The sequence below is a fragment of the Pogoniulus pusillus genome, chromosome Z, assembly GCF_015220805.1.
Source record: "Pogoniulus pusillus isolate bPogPus1 chromosome Z, bPogPus1.pri, whole genome shotgun sequence".
In the NCBI taxonomy this organism is placed as follows: domain Eukaryota; kingdom Metazoa; phylum Chordata; class Aves; order Piciformes; family Lybiidae; genus Pogoniulus; species Pogoniulus pusillus.
Genome location: NC_087309.1, coordinates 6217323 through 6237038, shown reverse-complemented (window position 1 = coordinate 6237038; position 19716 = coordinate 6217323). Strand labels below are relative to the sequence as shown.

At 47.3% G+C, this 19716-nt stretch overlaps 1 protein-coding gene across 1 annotated transcript in view; it reads right to left on the bottom strand.

Moving 5' to 3' along the window:
* The window catches only part of RPL37 (ribosomal protein L37), a 472830-nt gene that overhangs the window by 450065 nt on the left and 3049 nt on the right, over positions 1 to 19716 (bottom strand). The gene's annotated exons all lie outside the window — the stretch shown is intronic.

Sequence of the window (19716 nt, the reverse complement as noted above, 5' to 3'; positions counted from 1 at the left end):
ACAGGGATTGATTATTAAATGAAAATATCAAATTATTAACAATTACTGACAGAGAGAAAGATTCTTAGGCTTAATGCCTCTTAACAGCTCTAGTGTTTGCCCAGCGAGGGCTGAAGCTATGTGTGCTCCTCAGATAGAGATAACTTATATTACAAAGGAATTGAAGCTTACTTATGTGTGCTGTTCTTAAGTATTAATCATTACATCACCCTCCTGGGAATCTGTCTCAGGTCTTGGTGAGCTGGAGCCTGTCCCAGCTTGCAAGGGATGATAAAGCTTTTCCCAGTCTCTGGGGTAAATTGAGTTTTCTCTAACCTTTTCTCCTGGGGTGATCTCTGCCTCGGAGCTGCTGCTTCTGGAAGCTGTGTGTCCAGGGATGGTCAGCTGGCAGGATTCCAGGTGCAGGAGAAGGATTTGGTCTGTGTAGCTCCTGACACGGTCTGGCAGCTAGCAAGCTGTGTTTGCAGGTTTGCAGACTGTCTGAGGGTCTGCTGAGCTCTGGGTCTTTCCAGAGTTACAGGATAGCTGGCAAGTAGTATTTATGCCGTGCTGCAGGGAGGTTTAACTCCGCAGATGGATCAAGATAGCTCTAGGCTTTAGGCAGGGGTCTCTCGGCTCCCCATATATGTATGGTGCAGGCATGAATGTGCTCTGCTTCTCAGAGGGCTTGCACATAGCTTGGCTGTGCCTTGAGATCAATGCATGAGGTCTAAACCTCTGTAATGCTTGCAAGTGAGTGAGGCCTGATCCTGTGTCTAGGCCAATGCAAGCAGGTCAGGGCAGCAGGATGCTGCTGTGGATCAGAGCTGAGTCTAAATGCTCTAAGCTCTGAACTGGTAAACAGTCTGGATGGTCTGATCAGACTGAACAGGACTGAACATCTGAGACATGTGGTGCTGCTGTGCACCCCTCTTTAAAGGCTCTGGGGATGAGATTCGTGGCTCGTTGGACATCTAAAATGACCAATCAGGTTGGCAGTAAGCCAAACCTTGCCCCAATGGGCAGTAGAGACATGCCTGGACCCTCCCAATAGGGGGCTACCTGCCTGGATCTCAGGGGTACACGGACTGGGCGTGTGTGTGTTACACAATTTGTTTGCTGCCTCGTGGGTCCTGGCAGAAGAACATGTCTGGGCATGTAGAGGCATAGGAAAGTCTCAGTTTTGGGGCTGCTGCCCCTCCACCACAGCCAGCAGTGTGCCCTTGTGGGCAAGAGAGCTAATGGCATACTGATCTGCATCAGGAAAAGTGTGGCCAGCAGGGCTAGGAAGGTTCTTCTCTGCTTCTACTCTGTCCTGTTGAGAGCACATCAGGTATACTGTGTCCAGTTTTGGGCTCCCCAGTTCAGAAGAGACAAGGACATCCACAAGGATGACTTGGGAACCAAGAACTCAGCTGAGCTCTCAAACTCTTCTCTTTCACCAGAACCAGAATTTTGTTCTCACAGTACCATAAGGCGATTCACAGCACTATAAAAGACATTATACTGTCAGCTCAGACTATTGTTCTCAACATATTTTTGTCATTACGGATATTAGAAGTAAAAACTTCATTCTTGTGCTCTTGACTCTATCTAGAACTGGAGACAAGTGTCTAAACCAGCTGGTGAGAACTATGGCCAAATCCACGAGATACCAAACAGTCAACTTACCATTGATACTAGAGATAGATCAGGTGCCTTGGCACTATTGCAGATCTCATCTAATTTCTAGTTTGCTTTAAAGTTATTGACTTTGCCAGTGCAACACTGAGTAATGCATTCCTCTATGTGCCAAATATACACACAGGAACATGTTGTGAGGTAATCTCTGCTCTCATAGGGATTAGTCCCAGTCTCCTTTGCCATTTGGAATGAGCTACATCTGTTCTTTCCCTTGAACATGAATCCAGGAGGGCAGTGCAGAAATGACTGTCACAGTCTATTATAAGTCTGTTCCTTTTTGCATGCTTCCCAAATGTGATGGTTTTGGTGTTCTCTGCCCCCCCCCCCCCCACTTTGGAAATCACCCAGATCAGACTCAGCCAGCTCTGGAAATATGAATGAAGCTTATATTTACAGCTTAGCACAATACACAAGCAGATATTTACAGTCTATACAGTTATAGACAGAAATAGACAAGGGAAAAGGTAACACAGAAATGCAACTCCTCTCTCAGAAACCTGAGTCCCCAGGAGGGGCTCCCAACCACCCCTGCACCTTCCCCCTACCCCTCTCAACCTTACCCCAGTCCCAAGGAAGAATGGAGGTTCAGCCAGGAGGGTTAGGAAGCAAAGTGGATTAGTCAAAGAGGCTAGAGAGAGATGCAGCTCAGCGAGTTCCCCAGCAGAAGTGCCTTTATCTATATTTTGATTATTCTTCTTATATCTCTCAGCAAGCCTATGAGTGAAGTAGACATCACCATTGTTTTCCTTTCACAGCCTGTAATCTAATTCTTCTCACCAAAACATTCTAGCCAGCTTCAAACTAGCACACCAAAATATTGCTACATTGTCCCATCATACCCTTAACAAAGCGCTGAACGCGCTGGCTGTAAATGCCCTGCGTGCAGCTGGATTCGCATGCAGCTCTGTGCCCGGGCACAGCTGTGTGCGCTCCAGCTGCTGCGCTGACAGGGCTTTACCTCTCCCACTGCAAGCAGTTATTCTGCTTTTCCTTCTTGGCTATCTCTTCGCCTGTTTTACTTCTTTGTGTTACAGCTTCAGATCAGTTCACTTGCTATTAAGTAACTTCCATTTAAGTTGGCGAAGAGCTCACTGCAGGTAACTGCACATAGCGCTCTGATTAGGTTAACCCCTCTGCAGCAGGAAGGCTTAGGTCAGACACTGGCCTTTTTCAGTCCAAATGTCATTTCCAAGAATAATTTTCCCTGGTTGCTTAACAACTTCTCTTAATCTTTCCTTTCCCTCATTCATAACAATATCCAGTCTCTTGGCCACACAGCAAAGCTTGGGCATCCTGCCTCTGGCTTGCTCTTTACAGTGTCCTGGTAAAAACAGTTACAAAGTCACTGAGATCCATTTTCATTGCTTTTCACCCCAGTAGAGTTGCTCTTAAGGTTGGCTTGCCTGAGGAATACATCAGGCACAAGATTTGCAGGAAATGTAGAAACAGATCTACTGCTGAGTTTATCCACTGAGGCACAGGGGTCTGACTCTGTTTCAGGCTGGACAGAGAATCATAGAATCAAGCAGGTTGGAAGAGACTTCCAAGATCATCCAGTCCAACCTAGCACCCAGCTCTAGCCAGTCAACTAGACCATGGCACTAAGTGCCTCATACAGGCTTTTCTTGAACACCTCCAGGGACGGTGCCTCCACCACCTCCCTGGGCAGCCCATTCCAATGCCAATCACTCTCTCTGACAACAACTTCCTCCTAACATCCAGCCTAGACCTCCCCCATCACAACTTGAGACTGTGTCCCCTTGTTCTATTGCTGGTTGCCTGGGAGAAGAGACCAACCTCCACCTGGCTACAATGTCCCTTCAGGTAGTTGTAGACAGCAATGTGGTCACCAGAGGTTGTTTGTTGCTCTGTTCATAAGCAAGCACAAGATCACAGGATCACAGGATGTTAGGGGTTGGAAGGGACCTCCACAGACCATTGAGTCCAACTCCCCTGCCAAAGCAGGACCGCACAATCTAGCTCAGGTCACACAAAAACACATCTAGACAGGGCTTGGAAGTCTCCAGAGAAGGAGACTCCACAACCTCTCTAGGGAGCCTGTTCCAGTGCTCTGTGACCCTTACATTGAAAAAGCTCTTCCTCATCTTGAGGTGGAGCTTCCTGTGCTATAGTTTATACCCATTACCCATTATCCTGTCACAGCATGCAACAGAGAGGAGTTTATCCCCTCCCTCTTGACCCCCAGCCCTCAGATATTTATAAACGTTGATTAGATCTCCACTAACTCTTCTCTTCACCAAACCAAACAGTCCCAGGTCCCTCACCTTCTTCTCACAGGGCAGTGGTCCAGCCCATTCAGCATCTTTGCAGCCCTCTTTTGGACTTTCTGTAGTAGTTTCCTGTCCCTCCTGAACTGGGGAGTGCACAACTGAATGCAATATTCCAGGTAAGGTCTCATCAGGGCAGAGCAGATGAGGAGGAGAACCTCCCTTGATCTGCTGGCCACACTCCTCTTAATGCAGCCCAGCACCCTATCAGCCTTCTTGGCCACAAGGGCACATTACTGCCCCCTGGAGAGTTTCTTGTCCACCAGCACTCCCAGGTCCTTCTCCACAGGGCTGCTCTCCAGCAGACCACCTCCCAGCCTATACTGGTGCAGTTCCTTGCCAGGTCTGCACTTATCCTTGTTGAACCTTATCAGGTTCCTCTCTGTCCAGTTCTGTCTGCCCATGTCCTGCAGAATGGTCTCACAGCCAAGCCTCCCAGCAAACTTGCTGAGCAGACTCTGTCTGTCTCCTCTTCAGTGGCACTGATAAAGCTGTTGAATAAGACCTGAGGAGATCTTCACACAATCATGTAGGGATAAGCTTCAAGCTCCTAGAGAGTTCCTGTGTCTCTCTGGGGCACTTGCTGTTTTATACTCACAATTGCACAATTCTTTCCCTTTATTTTCTGTAATGCTCAAGACAGGTAGTGCTGCAATATCACAGTTTTCACACTAAGTAACCATAGGTCTGTCCTGGAGTCCTGTATACCCCTAAATTCCTCTCCCTCTGTGGCTTGAATGGGAGAGGAAAAGCCACCTGTTCCCCACCCCCACCCCTGCCTTGCCCTGCATGCGTGAAGGGGGAGAGCAAGGGGCTCTTCTGGCATGAGGGGTGCCTGTGCAGTGCCCACACTGGAATTGGGCTGGGATTGGCTGTGCCCTTCACACCTAGGTGTGGTAACTCTGCTCTTTGTCTAGGAAGGGTATAAATATTGGGGGACTTCTCGCCTTTGGGGTTCCTGCCTTGGATTCGTTCCCGCGTTGGAGTTCATTCCTGCCTGAGCATTCATGCCTGCCTGAGAGTTCTCCCCCACCCCTCGCCTGGCCTGGATACAGACAGAGCCCTGTGCTCCAAAGGATTGCTTCACCCATTACCATCTTTCGTGCAGACCTGGGTACCTCTTAACGACCCTCCTGAGGCTTCTGAAAGAGAGTGAGAGCACAGCCGCGGGACCAAGTCAGCCTGATCGTGAATTATTTTGGCTCAGCTTTATTATTAAGTGGGAAACACTATTAATTAATAGCTAAAGCCTTTTCCAACTTCTGACTTCCAAAATAGTCAGATTATCAATGGCATCCTGTAGATTTTCTCAAAGGAACTGAATTTGGTAATTAAAACTAAATTAATTTCTGTATATAGTTTTGGGGGCAGGCTTTTGGGAAAATAAAATACCTCTGTTTTTGTATAAAGTTCCTGACTCGGCCACATTAATTCCCTGCCTCCACAACAAGGTCTAAGCTTCTCTCATACACCCAGGTACAGGTCAGAATTCAGTGAAGGTGGTGTCATATGAACTGCAGTCAAACTTGCCCTGTTGTCTTAAAACCTTAAATGTTATTAAAGTTCCTTTCTCTGAACAAAGTATTTTCTCTTCAGGGTATTTAGCAGCCGTTGCCCAAATCATAGAATCATAGAATCAACCAGGTTGGAAGAGACCTCCAAGATCATCCAGTCCAACCTAGCACCCAGCCCTAGCCAGTCAACCAGACCATGGCACCGAGTGCCTCATCCAGTCTTCTCTTGAAGACCTCAAGGGACGGTGCCTCCACCACCACCTGCCATTGGAATGGCAGCCCATTCCAATGCCAATCACTCTCTCTGGCAACAACTTCCTCCTAACATCCAGCCTAGACCTACCCCGGCACAACTTGAGACTGTGTCCCCTTGTTCTGTTGCTGGTTGCCTGGCAGAAGAGGCCAACCCTACCTGGATACAGCCTCCCTTCAGGTAGTGTAGACATCAGTGAGGTCTGCCCTGAGCCTCCTCTTCTCCAGGCTAAACAACCCCAGCTCCCTCAGCCTCTCCTCATAGGGTTTGTGTTCCAGACCCCTCACCAGCTTTGTCACCCTTCTCTGGACATGTTCCAGCACCTCAACATCTCTCTTGAATTGAGTGACCCAGAACTGGACACAGCACTCAAGGTGTGGCCTGACCACTGTTGAGTACAAGGGCAGAATAACTTCCCTTGTCCTACTGGCCACACTGTTCCTGATGCAGGCCAGGATGCCATTGGCTCTCTTGGCCATCTGGGCACACTGCTGGCTCATCTTCAGCTACTATCTCTCAGAACTCCCAGGTCCCTTTCCTCCTGGCTTCTTTCCAGCCACTCAAAATACAGGAACTTAGAATATTTCTCATCTTTCCAACTGCACTAGCATATCCACTGGCAAGAACAAAAGAATAACAACAAAATATCACTATAGCCTCATATGGTTTGGTATTTAACTCTGCTGGCATCTGCCTGTTTGCTTATGCATAAAAAACAAAGGTGTACCCTGCAGTTTTGCATGTGGCTCTGCACTGACACCTTAGGTTTCTCTAGCTTCAGGGAAAAAATGTTACCTTCTGTTTTAGAGGCATTTGAGGTTTCATTTGGGGTTAGATATGAGGCTGATTTTGAAAGTTTTAAAATAATTTAATGACCTATACTAAGAGAATTTCCCCTAAACTTCTGTACAGTTAACCCACACAAATTCTTTGTATGCAGTTAGTGAAACTGTTTTACAGAATATCTATTTACAGCAGGATTAAGCAATTTGGTAGAGGTTTGGAAAGGTCCTGGTCAGAGAGTCCTGTGGCATAAGTGCCACTGGGAAAGTCAATGAAACTCCTTAGCTACTCAAATCGAGAGAGTTCAGTTACTCGCTAATTGGAAGACTCAGTCTCTGTGGCCCCAGATATGTGTAGCGAAAGTCATGTAGTTGATTCCCGTGGAGCTAATAGTTCAATTCGGATTTTGGGGTGCGCGATCGGGCTGGTGCGGCAAGCTGGAGCAGTGGTGAGCTGGAATGGGAACACCTTGGTCGATCTCCCACTGGATCGGTGCAGAGTGCCATGGAACAAAGGGTCATGTGTAGCGAATAAAAGCAGTGGCCCCAGGCAACAAGGAGGCTAGGAGAGGTGGGCAGAGGAGGTGGCAGGAGGCACTTTGTATACCTGAATTGTCCTATTTATCAGGTGTGGGCCGAGATTGATGGTCCTTTGGCCACAATATTGTCCAATAAGCATCTGGCAGCAGGCCAAAACACACCAAATAAGGAAGGATCCTTAAGTCTGATACCCCCAAATATGGGAAGAGCATAGGTGGGCAGCACACTAAGCATGTAGGCTTATACAACCTGTTTACATCGACCTTGTATAACCAGGGCAGGTCAGACTCTAAGGCACCAGGGCTTATTGTGCTCCTTTTGTCTGCTTAATGTGTTTACCTCTGGTTTGGGCAGAAAAACACGTTTGGGCTGGAAAACATGTCCAGGCAAGCACAGGCACATGTATAAGCCTATTTGAGCCTATGTGGCCCTCCACTACACCTTCTTCTCCCCAGACATATCAGAGAATCAAAACTTCAGAGGTTGGAAGGGACCTCCAGAGTCCAACCCCCCTGCCAAGGCAGCATCCCCTAGGGTAGTTCACACAGGAATGCATCCAGGCAGCTTTGCAGAGTTCCCGCAGAAGGAGACTCCACAACCTCTCTGGGCAGCCTGCTCCGGGGCTTTCTCACCCTCACACCAAAGAAGTTTCTCCTCATGTTGAGTTGAAACCTTCTCTGTTACAGTTTGTAGCTGTGGCTCCTTGGATTATTGCTGCTGACCACCAAAAAGAGCTTGGCCCCAGGCACTTGACACCCACCCCTCAGATATTTGCACACATTGATCAGATCTTCTCTCAGCCTTCTCTTCTCCAGACTAAACAGCCCCAGGGCTCTCAGTCTCTTTCCATAGGGGAGATGCTCAAATTCCTCAGTCATCCTCATCCTCGTGGCTCTCTGGATCCTCACTCTTCCATTCCTAATTTAACCATGTTTTCTTTCTGCAACCAATTAGTCTAGTTCCATATTTTTGGACAAGTAATGTCAAATTTTGTACCAGCTGGAATCAAGAAGTTAATCTTGCACCCTTTCTTTAGCATCTACCTTTGCACTGGTGTAAAAGGACTGTATCAAAACAGATTATGAGATCTGAAGAGCATGGATGCCTCTTGTAAACCCACTGAAGTCTGAGGTAGTTGACTTTTTTGTTATGGAACAAAACCATCAGCATTTGCAAGGAAAAGCACACCTTAAAAAAAAAATCTCTGTAGTCTGGCTTCAAAGATGATCTTAAGAATTGGTAATGTCTAAATGGACTATCACACTCTCATCTCCTTTTGCTATCCCTACAGCCTCAAAGATAGACAAGAGGAATTGGCAACTCTGATCTCTGGAGCTGAGGTTGTTTAGCCTGGCGAAGAGGAGGCTCAGAGGGGATCTCATTGCTGTCTGCAACTATCTGAATGGAGGTTGTAGCCAGGTGGGGGTTGGTCTCTTCTCCCAGGCAACCAGCAATAGAACAAGGGAACACAGTCTCAAGTTGTGCCAGGGGAAGTCTAGGCTGGATGTTAGGAGGAAGTTGTTGCCAGAGAGAGTGATTGGCATTGGAATGGGCTGCCCAGGGAGGTGGTGGAGGCACCGTCCCTGGGGGTCTTCAAGAAAAGACTGGATGAGGCACTCAGTGCCATGGTGTAGTTGACTGGCTAGAGCTGGGTGCTAGGTTGGACTGGCTGATCTTGGAGGTCTCTTCCAACCTGGTTGATTCTATGATTTCTTGCTTACCTACCTTCTACTTCAGCATATGTTGTATGTTTACATGTCTGCTGCGCTAAGAATAAGAATGCCCAACAGAATGTGGCTACTGTTGACATTTGAAAGTATGTCAAAACCCTGAAATATTATGCAGTGGGTACGTATCTGGGGGAGGAGGGGGAAGTTTTAGATATTGGTGCAAATTTTGACTGAAATAACTTCACTTGCATCTGCAGAGACTGTCCTGGAAGGCTAAAAGACCTATTAGATGTCCTGGATTGCCCCACCTTTCTGCTGATGGGGGAAGCAAGGGCAAGAGGAAAACAAAGGCATGGGCCCTTATGTCCCCTCCCAAAGTGATAAACAGGTACCCACAGGTGTTTAGGTACTTGCTGGTGTCTTGCCCAAAAAACGGTGATCAAGCCCTGGGTTCACTTAATGTGATCAGTTTTGGAAATGCCATTGTGATTGGTGAATCTCTGTGGCCAAAGGAGCCTTTGCACTCGGGCAAGTAATATAAATGGAGCTAAGTTGCAAGTAGTTGAGCTGCCTCTGCCTGGCTGCTTCTGTCTTGCTGACTCTGTCTTGCTGCCTCTGCCTCACTACCTCTGCCTCATGGAGCTGCCTCTGTCTCACTGCTTTTGGACAGTGTGTTCCGCTCTGCCTCGTGCTTCAGACCAGCTCAGCCCTGATGTTTAGGGCTTGAACTAACTGGAAACTTAAGTGCCTCGAGTTCTCCAGGAGAAGGCATTTAAGTGCCTCACAGCGTGGCAAGAAGTGCCACCGACATGGTGCTCTCTGCACATCTGCAAGAGATTCTGCCTGCACCTCTGCAAACCTCTGTGCCAAGAGGAAACAGGAACAGGTCAGAGATCATCTGCCTCTTTCCCAGCACTCTGGGAAGATCTAGAAGCCTCTCAAGGGCCGAGCAGCTCTAACACTGCCACAAAGGAGCTGGGGACTATCTTGAAATTTCCACTCCACCACAATGAGCAGAACAGACTGGGGTCCAGGGCTCCTAGGGCTCCAGGCTGCCTATTTGTAAGTGAGGCAAAGCCATTTCGTGGCTAAACTTCTCCAAATTATCTGGTTCTCCTAAATGAATGAATTGCCCATGAGCACCCTTGTGAAGATTTCCCCTGGCGCAGCCTGGAGAAGAGGAGGCTCAGGGGTGATCTTATTGCTGTCTACAACTACCTGAGGAGTGGTTGTGGCCAGGAGGAGGTTGCTCTCTTCTCTCAGGTGGCCAGCACCAGAACGAGAGGACACAGCCTCAGGCTGTGCCAGGGGAAATTTAGGCTGGAAGTGAGGAGAAAGTTCTTCACTGAGAGAGTCATTGGACACTGGAATGGGCTGCCCGGGGAGGTGGTGGAGTCGCCGTCCCTGGAGCTGTTCAAGGCAGGATTGGACGTGGCACTTGGTGCCATGGTCTAGCCTTGAGCTCTGTGGTAAAGGGTTGGACTTGATGATCTGTGAGGTCTCTTCCAACCCTGATGATACTGTGTGATACTGTGATACTGTGATTTCCCCGACCTAATGAGAACCCAAATGTAACTAATTAGTATATAGTTGTGGGCAGGGCTTTCTGGAAATAAAATGAATTATGTATTTTATAATTTCTGCCTCATTAATTGCCACAACTAAATCAGAGACTATCTGCCGTGGGCTTCAAAGCCGTGGGCATAAGAAGAAGAGATGGGGCAATGCTTAGCGTAGGCAAGTTCCAATCCGTTTATTGCCTTCCAATCATGTGTTTTTATACCTTTCATCAGAAGGCTACAAATTGCATTAAACTGCAACTGGTTAAATGTACTTGTGTTAGAAATTACTTACTAATTAGCACAGGCATTCATCATATTCTCTCAGCAACACATACATAGTGTCTAAGCAATCTAAGTCAGCAGAGATAGGCAAAAATCACAGGCTCCAGCCTTACACTTGTTTATATTTGTTACACCACTCCCTAAGGTCATTTCAACCTTCCACTTTATCTCAACTCAGCACTTACTGAGCTCATGCACCTTCTCCTGTCCATGTCCCAGTATTTCATATTTCCAATAGCTGTACCATAATCAGACAATTCTGTAGAATCACTGCATTTAATATTACTATTCCAAACAACTATCCTCAGTTAGTTATACCAGAAATTATTTCCCTCAAAAATGGAGGGTGTTAGGTGAAGGAAAACAAAAAGTAGGCAACCTTGTTTTCCAGTTTACAACTGAAAACAAAGTGTGGAAGAGATATTTATTGGTTCTAAATTTCTGAAGGATGCAGCCAATGGGAACAACTTGTTCAATCCATTGTATCCCTTAATAAATCATTCTGTAATACAGAATATGATTTGATAAGCTTATTTTCTCCTTTGTGCCCAGCAAATGCAAGGCAATTTAACAAATAAAACTACTCTTAAATTCTGCTGCCTGCATTTTAGCTGACTTCTAATTTCCATCTAAATGTTGCTTTGGCATATCACAAATAGGAAGTTTCTTAGAGGCAGGGCACACGCAGTTTGCATTTGTCTAAGCAGCTATTGAGCTGTAAATGGTTATGTAGCTTAATGTAGTTATTCAGTCTTATTTAATCTTGTGAAGATGTTGTATGCTTCCTTCTGTTATAAAAGAATCTGGTGAAAGAGCCGCGGTAGTTGGAAGAACTACAGCGGTTGAAAATTCACATATAATTACAGCTTCACAACATGAATCAACTTTTCTTCAGGAAAATAAAAAGACAGCAAGATTAAAATGCGTGACAACACGAATGAAGACCTCTCCTGTGGTCTCGGTATGGCATTTTGCATCGATTCACCCTGAAAATACCGTGTACCTCAGCCTCTTGAGTCAGGCTGGCATACCTTGAGAGCTCTGAAATGCCAGCTGCGCTAAAGGTGGCACTACGGGGTGCATTGTTGCCGTTGCTGAGTAGCAGTCAAAGGTACCCAACACCACTAAGAAGCCAGAAAGCCAAAGCAAGCATTGAAAGCTAAAGGAAGAAAAGGGCTAATGGAATTGGAGTGTCTGCATATCTCACATCAAAGAGTTGCCTCTCCTGTCTCAGGGCACTGCAAGCGTAGGGCTTCTGGCAGTACAGCTGCGGCACATGCTGTCCCCTGCCTCACACAGCCAGTGAGCTGCGTTGGGTACAAACCATCACAAATCCGAGTTCAAAATGCTACAAAACTGCTAGAAAAAAAACAAGGCTGAAGCAGCTTTAATCTTTGTTGTTGTTTTTAAATGCATTTATTTCTTTATGATTAAGCTAATCCCATGAAAGGTATGGATATAAAAGTAGCTCAAATCCTGCTCTTGGTCAGTGCCCTATCAGCCCCAGGCAGCAGTGCAGGGAGGGGATGAGCCAGCAGCAATACTGCCTTTGCCTTCCCTCCTGAGTTTTAACAACACAGGGGCTGACTTGGGCCAAGGAGCAGCGCCAGGATTGTCTTAATACATACAGCTCATATTTTTTACCAGCAGAAAGTGTGTTCTGACTGCTTCTGTTCTAGCTGGGCCATTGAATATAAGCAGCTTAACTCTGGGCTCCTCTCTGGCACTGAAGATGTTTCTCGTTGCAGAGAAACCTGCTTCCAGAAGGGTGGGATTTTTGCCTTTTCTGACATCAAGACTGCAGGTGCCTACAGCCACATCTGTAGTCATAAAACAGAATAATATGTCTTTATCCATTTAAAGCACCATGTTTTTTTCAGCAAGGTCAGCAGGCAGAACCAAGAGTCTGGTGTTTATTTTGTTTCATAACTGTAAATGTTGTGCTGTCCAGAGACATAGTTCAGTGCCATGTGGCAGTCCTGTTTGTTTGTCCCTGCCAGAGAGATCAAGGAACTGGAGAGTCACAGGCCAAGTGTTGGTGGGATGGTGAATATCTCCAGTCAGTATCCATGTGGCCACAGCAGGAGATAACCACAGGCATAAGGTCACCATCTGAGTCTCTGTCAGTGAAATGCTGTAGCATCACAGCACTAAAAATAAAGCACTTCAGACTTAACTCATTTTTGATGACAAAAACCCCCAGTGAATCTGTGTGTGTAAAGACAACCCGAAACACCCAGTGAATGAACAGTGTTTTAAAGGAATGTTTTAAAAATGTATTTGCACACATCTGCCACTTGCTTTTTGTGCCATTAGGGTACCTAAATACGCACTCAAGATGTTGACAGCAAAGTTACACTTCACACACAACAGAACCGTAGCTCAAAACACCATAGCTGGTTTCTCAGGAGGCTGTAGCCTGCTGGCTGTGCTGGCTTGGGGGATCGCAGCCATGAGCAAGCTCTCCAACAGCCCCGTTTGGTGTTCAGCTGCAGTAACTGCCTGCCTTCAAAGCTCTGCTCTGGCATTCATGTCTTGTAGCCTGTCCTCACAGCAGAGGCTTGGAGAAGATCTTGGAGTGGCCTTGCAGTATCTGAAGAGGCCTACAGGAGGGCTGAGGACAAGACCTATTGACAAGGTCTTGTAATGACAGAATGAGTAATGGGTTAAAATTGGCAGAGGGAGATTTAAACTGGCTGTTAGGAAGAAGTTCTTTGCAATGAGGGTGGTGAGACACTGGCACAAGTTGCCCAGGGAGGCTGTGGCTGCTCCCTCCCTGGAGGTGTTCAAGACCAGATTGGATGAGGCCTTGAGCAACCTGTTCTAGTGGGAGGTGTCCCTGCTTATGACAAGGGTTGGAATGAGATGGTCTTTGAGGTTCCTTCCAACCCAAACCATTCTATGATTCTATGGCTCACCCATCCAATTTATCCAAGCCCTTCTGTAGAGTCTCTCTACTCTCCTGCAGATGGCCACTGCCAGCCAACTTGATGCCATCTGCAAACTCACTGCTGACACACTCTGTTTTCATCAAGGTCATCAATAAAGACGTTAAACAGAAGTGGCCACAGTACTGAGCCCTCAGGAACTCCACTTCTGCCAATCCAGTAGCTGGATTTAACTCCACTGATCACCACCTTTTGGGTCATAGAAGTCATAGAATCAACCATGTTGGAAGAGACCTCCAAGATCATCCAGGCCAACCTAGCACCCAGCCCTAGCCAGTCATCTAGACCATGGCACTAAGTGCCTCAGCCAGGCTTTTCTCGAACACCTCCAGGGACGGTGCCTCCACCACCTCCTTGGACAGCCCATTCCAATGCCAATCACTCTCTCTGTGAAGAACTTCCTCCTAACATCCAGCCTATACTTTCCCCAGACACAACTTGAGACTGTGTCCCCTTGTTCTATTGCTGGTTGCCTGGGTAAAGAGGCCACTCCCCACCTGGCTACAATGCCCCTTCAGGTAGTTGTAGACAGCAAGGAGGTCACCCCTGAGCCTCCTCTTCTCCAGGCTAAACAACCCCAGCTCCCTCAGCCTCTCCTCATAGGGTTTGTGTTCCAGACCCCTCACCAGCTTTGTTGCCCTTCTCTGGACACCTTCCAGCACCTCAACCTGACACAGCACTCAAGGTGTGGCCTGACTAGTGCTGAGTACAGGGGCAGAATAACCTCCCTTGTCCTGCTGGCCACACTGTTCCTGATGCAGACCAGGATGCCATTGGCTCTCTTAGCCACCTGGGCACACTGCTGGCTCATCTTCAGCCTACTATCCATGAGTACCTTCAGGTCCCTTTCTTCCTGGCTGCTTTCAGCCACACTGTCCCCAGCCTGTGGTGCTGCTTGGGGTTGTTGTGGCCAAAGTATAGAACCCTGCACTTGGTCTTCTTAAATGTCATCCCATTGGCCTCTGCCCACCCATCCAGCCTGTCTAAGTCCCTCTGCAGGGCCTCAACCCGTGTGCAGAGGACTGTGCCAGAAAGTGCATGGACATTCTCCTCCTGTTCCTAAAATTCTGCCAGCTGATCATCCCTGGACTCACAGTTTCCAGAAGCAGCAGCATCGAGGCAGAGACCATCCCTCGCCAGGAGAACAAAAGGTTAGATAAACCTGTTTACCCCAGAGACTGGGAAGATTTATCATTTCTCTCTCAAGCTGGGAGGATTCCAGCCCCATGGAGTCCACAGGCAGAGCCCCTGGGAGTCCAGACACTGGACACAGGCTGTGACACAACCCCAGGCGGGTGATTAATAATTAAGATCAACACTTACAAGTAAAGATTCAATTCCTTTGTAATATAAGTTGCCTCTGCCTTAGAGCAGACACAGTTTCAGCCCACCCTGCTGGGCAAATAGCATAGTTCCTAAGCAGCACTAAGCCAAAGGGAAATGTCTCTCTCTGCAAATAGTTTGAAATAGTTTTGCCAGTTATTGACCAAATCCCTGTATATATCATAGACTAAATTGTTTTCATAACTTTGCACAAAAGAACTAAACAGTGGTTGGGGGTGGCAAGAGTTTGTAAATATTGATTTTAATAAATTAATTTTTATATAAAATTAATACTGCCTCAAATTAATTTCTCACCTGCGCCAAATAGGCGTAGGCACTGAGCACCCCCTCCACCACAACAACTTATCCTCTATGCTGTCCTTAGGTACATCAAGGACATGTCCAGAGAAGGGCAACAAAGCTGGTGAGGGGTCTGGAGCACAAATCCTATGAGGAGAGGTTGAGGGAGCTGGGCCTGTTTAGCCTGGAGAAGAGGAGGCTCAGGGGTGATCTTATTACTGTCTACAACTACCTGAAGGGGCATTGTAGCCAGGTGGGGGGTGGCCTCTTCTCCCAGGCAACCAGCAATAGAACAAGGGAACACAGTCTCAAGTTGTGCCAGGGTAGGTATAGGCTGGATACTAGGAAGAAGTTCTTCACAGAGAGAGTGATTTCCCATTGGAATGGGCTGCCCAGGGAGGTGGTGGAGTCACCGTCCCTGGGGGTCTTCAAGAAAAGCCTGGATGAGGCACTCAGTGCCATGGATAGGGCTGGGTGCTAGGTTGGACTGGATGATCTTGGAGGTCTCTTCCAACCTGGTTGATTCTATGATTCTATGATTCTATGATAAGAGAGTCATTAGGAGCAGTCAGCATAGTTTAACCAAGGGGAAGTTCTGTTTCACCAACCTAATAGCCTTTCATGGGGGCATAAGCAGGTGGATTGATGATAGAGCAGTGGATGTGGATTTTCTCAATTTCAGTAAAGCATTTAGCATCTGACACTGTCTCCCACAGCATCCTTCTGAGTAAACTGAGGCGATGTGGTCTGGGTGATCAGGGAGTGAGCCTTCCCATTGGTCACAACTCTCTCCAGCCAGAGAGTTGTGACCAATGGGAAGGAGTCTGGCTGGAGGCCAGGATCCAGTGGAGTACCTCATTGTTTGGTACCTGGATCTTGAATTCTCTTCAATACATTCATCAATGACCTTGATGAGAGCACAGAGAGCACTGTCAGCAGGTTTGCTGGTAACACAAACTTGGTGCAGTAGCTGCCACATCAGAAGGCTGTGCTGCCATTCAGCCAGACTTGGACAGGCTGGGAGTTGAGCAGCAAGAAACTTCATGAAATGCAACAAGGGCAAGTGTAGAGCCTGGCATCTGGGGAAGAACAACCCCAGAGATCAGGATAGGTTTTGAACTGACCTGTTTGAGGTCGGTGCCATTCTGGGGTATATTAGAAGGGCTGTGGTTAGTAGGTCTTCTGTCCCTCTACTCTGCCCTGGTGGGGCTGTATCTGGAATATTGTGTCCAGTTCTGGGCCCCTCAGTTCAAGAGGGATACAGAACTGTTTGAGATACTCAAGCTCTCAAAAAAAATCACAAAAATGATTACTGGACTGGAACATCTTTAGGATGAGAAACTGAGGGAGCTGGGGCTGTGCTGCTTAGAGAAGAGGAGGCTGAGAGGTGACCTCATTAATGTAAAAGGAGGGTGCCAAGAGGCTGGAGCCAGGCTCTGCTGGGTGATGCCCAATGACAAGACAAGGGCCAATGGGTGTAAGCTAAAGCAGAGGAAGCTTCACCTAAACATAAGGAACATTTTTTTTTTTTCACTGTAAGGGTAACAGAACACTGGAATAGGCTGCCCAGAGGAGTTGTGGAGTCTCCTTATCTGGAAATGTTCAAAACCCACCTAGATGTGTTCCTGTGTGATCTGGTCCAGGTGATCCTGCTCTGGCAGGGTTGGACTGTATGAGGTTTTGAGGTCCCCTCCAACCCCTGACTTCTGCAGTTCTGTGAAACATCCAGGAACAGGAAAAAAAAAAAAAAGGTCTGCCTTTTCTTCAATCACAAAAGGAGGTGCTTAAAACAAAGGAGTAGCCTCCTGATGATGCTAAGAAAAATGCTGCAATATAACTTAAAGAAAACAGACTACAACCCCACATTATTCAAAGCCAATTTCTGTGAAAAGCAGAGTGCTCATCAGCAGCCACCTTAGGCAATAAATGGATGATTACAAACAGTAATCAGTTTCTGGTTTTCTCTTAAGAAATGACAAATTGGACCAGAAAACCCTGTAATTTAGAGATGTTAAAACAGACTCATTAAAATAAAAATAAATAAATCAAACCTTTTCTTACTAAGCATAAATGACATCCATTCCTTCATCAAAGGATGATGCTTTACTCTGCTCCTGACAGTCCGTCCCCACCTGGAGTACTGCATCCAGTGCTGGAGCCCCCAACACAAAGACAGAGGAGGCCATGAAGACGTTCAGAGGGCTGCAGCAGCTCTGCTATGAGGACAGGTTACACGAGTTGGGGCTCTGCAGCCTGGAGAAGGAAGAGAAGGCTTTGAAGAGACCTCACAGTGGTCTTCCAAACACCAGTTGCCAGAAGGCAACTACAGGAAGGCTGTGGAGGGACTATTGACAAGGTCTGGTAATGACAGGACAAGGGGCAATGGGTTTAAACTGGCAGAGGGGAGATTTAAACTGGCTGTTAGGAAGAAGTTGTTTGCAGTGAGGGTGGTGAGACACTGGCACAGGTTGCCCAGGGAGGTTATGGCTGCTCCCTCCCTCGAGGTGTTCAAGGCCAGATTGGATGAGGCCTTGAGCAATCTGTTCTAGTGGGAGGTGTCTCTGCCTATGGCGGAGGAGGTTGGAACTGATCTTTGAGGTCCCTTCCAACTTAAACCATTCTATAATTCTTCCAGCAATGCCCCACACTGTTCGGAAACTGCAGCATAAGAATCTGTTTTCAAAGTAGGTGATTTAAAAGCAGTATTAAAGCAAGGTACAGCCAAACAGCTGATTTTCTTTCCTCTAAAGGAGCCAAGGTCAATCTTCCTTACAGTCAACATTTTAGTCTTTAATGCATTTATTTTCTTAAGATTTTTTTTTCTTCTTAGAATTGGACAAGACTGTTTTTTTGCAGCTAATACTGTCCCAGAAAGCAAACCTTTCTGACTTCTTTCTCCTGCTTCTGTAGGTCTCCAGAAAGAAGCACCTTCCTGCAGCACTTGCACATGAGCATGGCTGTGAGGTCTGTGTGCAAGACAACTGATTAATGAAATAGATTCAAGGTAGTCAGAAAGGAATCTGGGGGTGCTGATTGATACCCACCTGAACATGAGCCAGCAGTGTGCCCAGGTGGCCAAGAGAGCCAGTGGCATCCTGGCCTGCAGCAGGAATGGTGTGGTCAGCAGGAGCAGGGAGGTCATTCTGCCCCTGTACTCTGCACTGGTTAGACCACACCTTGAGTGTTGTGTTCAGTTCTGGGCCCCCCAGTTCAGGAGGGACATTGAGATGCTTAAGCATGTCCAGAGAAGGGTGACGAGGCTGGGGAGAGGCCTTGAGCACAGCCCTACGAGGAGAGGCTGAGGGAGCTGGGATTGGTTAGCCTGGAGAAGAGGAGGCTCAGGGGAGACCTTATTGCTGTCTACAACTACCTGAGGGGTGGTTGTGGCCAGGAGGAGGTTGCTCTCTTCTCTCAGGTGGCCAGCACCAGAACAAGAGGACACAGCCTCAGGCTGTGCCAGGGGAGATTTAGGCTGGAGGTGAGGAGAAAGTTCTTCCCTGAGAGAGTCACTGGACACTGGAATGGGCTGCCCGGGGAGGTGGTGGAGTCGCTGTCCCTGGAGCTGTTCAAGGCAGGATTGGATGTGGCACTTGATGCCATGGTCTGGCCTTGAGCTCTGTGGTAAAGGGTTGGACTTGATGATCTGTGAGGTCTCTTCCAACCCTGATGATACTGTGATAGTCTGTGCTAAGTCACACACCCAGGTGTACGGGAACACAGTTCAAATTTTGCTCACTTCCAATAAGCTGGGTTTATCTGTAGACAGCTTCATACCATCCAAGGCAGAAAATGGTTTGTCAAGCTGGTTGTGTCCCACCAAAGAGAAAGGCAAGGTACCCTTTGAGGATATGGCCATAAGAGCTGAGGAGCACAGGAGCCTGTGAGAAACAAGTGAAGCCTGCATAAAGTGAGCAAAGTCTGAAAGAGAGTACCAGTCTGCAGGGTGTAGCAGGGAGCTAAGGGATTTTGGTGGGTTTTTTCTTTTGCTTTGCTTTTCTTGTCTTTGTGGTCTGTTGGGTTTGTTTGTTTGAGTTTTTGGTTTTGTTTTTTGGGGGAGGAGGGGGTGTTTGGTTAGTTTTCTTTTTTTGTAGCTCTTATTTCTGTTCTGTCTCACTTTGAGGTTTGTCTTCGTTTTTCCAAGTCTGTTGCTCAAGCTCTGGGTTTCAAGGCTGTCATGGAGGGTAGCAGGCCTCTGTTGTGCATGTTACAGTGTCTCACACTGAAGACCAAAAGCAATCGTAAAACCAAACCAATCTTTCTGGTACCCATGAGAAGATTCCTCCCTAGGAAGGGTAAAAGGTAAACATTGGCTCTGTTTTGGTTTTGGGGGACTTTGGTTCCCATGTCCGCTCAACACCTGTTGAGGGGCTGACTCTGGGTGGTCTCATGGGTTGTTTAGGGTAAGAATTGTCCAGTTGTATGAGTTGATTATAATTTGTGCCAATCTGTAAAAATAACGTAAAAATCGCCTGAACTGGTGTGATGGTTTGGGCTCTTACCCGCCCCCCCACACAGAATTATAGAATCATAGAATCAACCAGGTTGGAAGAGACCTCCAACATCATCCAGTCCAACCTAGCACCCAGCCCTAT